At 36.0% G+C, this 5,168-nt stretch overlaps 1 protein-coding gene across 1 annotated transcript in view; it reads left to right on the top strand.

Moving 5' to 3' along the window:
- LOC106869119 (prominin-1-like) overlaps positions 1 to 5,168 on the top strand; it is a 59,611-nt gene that overhangs the window by 40,242 nt on the left and 14,201 nt on the right. The gene's annotated exons all lie outside the window — the stretch shown is intronic.

The raw sequence follows: 5,168 nt of genomic DNA, 5'->3' as shown, positions 1-5,168 counted from the left end.
CCTGCCCCTCCTGCTCTTGCTCCTGCTCCTCCTGCTCCTCCTGCTCCTCCGCCTCCTCCTCCTCCTCCTCCTCCTCATCATCATCATTCTCATCATCATTCTCATCATCATTCTCATCATCATTCTCATCATCATCATCATCATCATTCTCATCATCATCATTCTCATCATCATCATTCTCATCATCATCATCATCATCATTCTCATCATCAACATCATCATACATTCAACACCATCATCAAAAAGAAACCATAAACCGCAGATTTATAAAATAAAATCAACTGATGAGAATCAAGAAAAGTCCATGGAATTTTTTTTATCTACTGAAACGAATTTGTTCACCATGATGGTGGCAATAATATTCACATTCTATTATTATTATTATTATTGTAATTTTATGTTTGACTTTTGCTTTGCATTTGTACAAATTGGCTCCAAGTCTTATCCAGAGACCACAAGAGACAACAAGTTAGAAGTTCATGTTGGTGTTATGCCTAGGGTGCCATATATTTGGTTTTGTATATAGAGTTGTCCTAGAGAATGTTTAAGAAATCTTAAGAAAATTATGTATTTCAAAATGTGAGATTACATAGACAGTATATTACGAAGGATATGGGCAGTTCTCATGAGCACTATCTTATGAATTTCTGCCATTTTGGGGTTTCCTGGTAGCTGAGCTAGGTAGTAATCAGTCCCTTTTGCTATCATTCCTAGGGCACCTATGACAACAGGTATTGTTTTAGTCTTGAGGTTCCACACTTTGCTAATTTCTATTTCAAGATCTTTATACTTGCTCAGTTTTTGGTAGGTCTTGATAGATACGTTTATATCGATTCGAACAGTCATATCAATGAGGAGGCATGATTTTTGTCTGAGGTCTTTCAGTATAATGTCTGGCCTATTCGCTCCTGTTTTTGTGTCAGTTTGAATGGTGAAGTTCCAGATGAGTGAGATGTGATCATTTTCAAGTGCTGGAGGTGGTTTGTGTTACCACCAGTTTTTTTTTTATCATGGTGCAGGTCCAGGATTTTGCAAATTACCCAGTAAATATATTGTGCAGCTCTATCATGCTTGCTGAGATACTCTGTAGGCGCAAGAAGACTGCACATGGAGACAACATGATCAATGGTTTCATTTTGTTGTTGCCATACACGACATGTTGGGAAGCTGTCGTTCTTTAATATGCTGGCCTGGTAGTTCCTTGTAGGTAAGCATTGATAAACTGCTACGATAAACCCTTCTGTTTCTGACTTTAAGCCAGAAGCCATTAGCCAATAGGTAAGGGCTTTGTCAACATCGGCATTATTAGCTCTCTTTGGGTGTTTGCCATTGAGAGGTTTTGCTTGCCATTTATCAGTCAGAACATCTAAGGCAGCAGTTTTAGCACGGGTTTTCATACGCTTAGCTTTTACTCTGCTTGTTTCTAGTACGTCAAATTCTGGAATTTGTATTTGGAATTCACTTATACATTCCTTTGCCTGTTTAGTTACTGAGCATGATGCTTTCTTGTTTTCATGTTTCGAGACAAGTTTTAACATCCAGTCCTCAGATTTTTTCAGGTCAATTTTTCCTCAGTTTTTCAGGTCTAGGCCAGTTGTGGCAATCTTCATTGTTAATGCCAGTTGTAAAAGTCCACGGCCTCCCTCTTTTCTTGGTAGATAAAGTCGTTCTATATCTGCCTTAAGGTGGTGCATTCTATGCATTGTCAACAATTTTTGTATTTTTCTGTCAAGATTACATATTTCAGTAATTGACCAGTTAATGATATTGAAACTGTAAGTCACAACTGGTATGACTAAAGTATTGATCCCTTCGATCCTGTTTCTTGCTTTCAACTCTGTCTTAAGTCTTGTCTCATCCTACGATAACATTCTCTTCTGATACTTCCCCTCATCACTGAATGATTAATTCCGTCCCCTTCAAATACCCCTAGGTATTTGTAGCTCTCCGCTGGTTCTCTTTTATGACAATCTGCTGGTCAAGGTTAACGTTAGATGTTTCTATCATTTTTCCTTTGATAAAGGTAGCTTTTTCACATATATCGAGGTCAAATTGCATCCTGATGTCATCACTGAATTGTTTAGCAATCGCTAGTAAGCCTTGTAGTTGTTGGTCATTTTATGTAAAGAGCTTTAAATTATCCATATAAATGAGATGATTTATATTTTTATCAAACATTTTATAACAGTACTGTACATCATTGAGCAATTTCAAGAGAGGTATTAAGGCTAGACAAAAGAGGAGTGGTGATAGTGAGTCACCCTGGAAAATGCTACATGAAATTCTTGCATCTCCAGCATTTAGAGATTCATTGTCACTGTTCAAAGTCAGTTTGGCTCTCTATGGTCTCATACTTACAGACGGAAAGTTTCGCAGAGTAGGACATTTCTTAATCCAGCTCTGTGGTAGGCTATCAAAAGCTTTTTCATAGTCTATCCAGGCTATTGTCAAGTTTTTGTGTCGTTTGTGACAATCTTCTGAGATCATCTTATTGATGAGTAGCTGATCTTTACAACCATAGGATCAATGCTTACATCCTTTTTGCTCATTAAGGAATATGCTACTTTCTATTAAAAAACTATAGGTATATTCATTCAGGACAGATGTTAGCGTTTTACACATTATTGTAAGCAGGTTATGGGTCGATAATTTTTTGGTTCATTTGTTCCTTCATTTTTTGGAAGTAGGGAATCATACGAGGATGTTGCAAAACATTGTTTTGTAAAGTTTTGTTAGCAGTTCATGACTCTCTGGGAAAACATTCAACCAGAAGTAATTTTATCCTTTCCTGGGGACTTCCATTTGCTTGACTTCCTGAGAGCAGATCTTATATCTTCTACCTTGACACCCTCTCACGTTTGCTCTTCCAAGGAGTCTAAGTCTAGATATTCTATCAATCCAAGGGGCCTTTTTATTGTGTTTTTTCTTCTGCCCAAATTGTATTTCAAAATTCCTCCACTTCTTCTTTTGATGGGACAGACTTTACTGTAACTGGTAATTTCCTTATCTTCCAGTAAAAATTTTAGGGGTTATTTTTGAATATGTTATTGTCCTTGAAGAATATAACGCATTTTTCAAACCTTGCTTTGCGGGCAGCTTTAGCACATACCTTTTGCTTGATGGTTTCTATGGTGGTATCAATGTCAAATATGGTTTCATTTATTTTTTCTTTAATTTTCGGATTTTTGTAGGTTTGATAGTCTTGTCAAACTTAAGGTGTTTTAAACATTCTATGTCAGACTTAAGTAGCTTAATTTGGCGTTGAATACTCTCTTGCCAAGAAGGCTTTTTGTGAGAATGTTGTCGTTTTCTAATCTTTTCACAGCATAGAATCATTGAGATATTTGTGGATGCATAGTACAGATGTTTGAGATCTGTAATATTAACATCATTAGCTGAAATTATATCCTTAAGTGCAAGGCGAATTTTATCAATTATTTTAAGGTTTTGGTTGGAATTGCGAAGTTTTGGGAAAGTATCGCGTTCATTCATACTGTTTTGTTTTTAATTTTCAGCCATTCAATCATGATTTGAATTTTTTAGATCATGTAGTTCTGTTGGGTCAATTTCTGTGTGAGTTTCTTAATGTATTTGATTTTCATCTGCCTTAATGTTTATGGTTGGTTCAGAGAGTATTTCACTTTGCCTATCAGTTACATTAACTCTTTCACTCATTACTGTATTTTCATCAGTCCTGGGCTGGTCTATTATTATTTCCTCTGTAGTATCTTATTTAGGTGCATCTTTGTCCATTTTATCCCTTACTGATTGTTTAATTTGGTCAATCTCTACTTCAGTTAATAATTTCTTTCTCATAATGTTTTTTCTGACGTTGACAAGTTTGTTACTGTCTATGTAAGGTCTTACTTCAAGGTGTTTCTGTCTCCAGTTTAAGTAGGTTTGTACAGTATAAGATTTATTTTGGGGGAAATATATGACGTGGTAGAATGCCGTAAGAACTTCTTTATTATCTTCCCTTGACCATGTATCATTTTTTTTTCTTTTGGTTATTTCATGACGAGCATGGATGGCCATCTTTTGGAATATCCCAGTTGTGGGGTACTTCCAATTCCTGTGTGTCGGGAAGATTTGAACCAGTAGCTGATTTTTCGTTTCGAATCTGGTTCATCATTCGAGTACGTGTCCCTTTGTGATTCGGTCGAAGACCAATCTGGTTTGTATTTTACTTTGTTATCATTGAGGCATGACGAGCTTCGACGTTGACATTAGGGGACGGATTTGTCTGTTTAGGGTAAATTTTTTCAGACAACACCGTTACCGAGTTTTCTGCATGTAAACATTGCTCGTAACGTAGCTGCTTAAGGCTAATAGATCTGTATTCGTCTGTATTTTTTTTTGTTGATAGATTTATCTCCGAGCATAATTTTTTGTGGTGTTTTTAAACTTATGAATGGTTCATTTTGTGTTAGTTCAAAAAAATTTAAAAATAGTATTGTTTTTGGTTTTGCTTCGTTTGTGACACGTGTTTTCATATGCGTGAATGTGTCTCCTGTAAATTTCACGTAGTTGTGTAAACATTGAGATGTATGTGTAGTCCTATGGGTATCAATATATATATATGATTGTGTAGACATTCGAGTGTATGCGTAATTACTCAATTTATGTACTTACTGTTTTGTTCCATTTCTATTTTATAATTTGTAAACTTTCCGGTGTTGATTTCGCGCGTGTTTTGCACATGTTTCACTGAGATATCGTGCATAGGAGAAACTGCTTTGTATGGCAGTAAAATTTCGTTTTTCGTTATTTTCGTTAAAAGACCGCTTCCTTCAAGTCTTCCACAGGTTTCTTTATTCAATTCCATCGATGTTATTAGATTAGATTTGTTTTTGAATGGGGAGCCCGGTGTAGCACATCCATGTTATTATTATCATTGTTCAGTAGTTTTATTTTTATAACGTGCTTTCACTTCACTACCGAGCGCAGCTCTGTGTGCTTTGGGTATGTGCTGTGGTTTGCTGTGATGCTCTTATGGTTACTGTATTGAAAGTGTTTTGCGTAGGATGTGTGCAGTGCCCAGTAGTGCAATTTTCTGTATGTTATATATATTTGTAAGTCCTGGTGTTTTTGTTATGTATTTGTCTGAATATTTTTTATTATACCTAAGGCACCTACTATGATAGGAATTGTTTCTGTTTTTAGATTCC

Source organism: Octopus bimaculoides, chromosome 14, assembly GCF_001194135.2.
Source record: "Octopus bimaculoides isolate UCB-OBI-ISO-001 chromosome 14, ASM119413v2, whole genome shotgun sequence".
NCBI lineage: Eukaryota > Metazoa > Mollusca > Cephalopoda > Octopoda > Octopodidae > Octopus > Octopus bimaculoides.
This window is presented reverse-complemented; position numbering and strand designations above follow the sequence as displayed.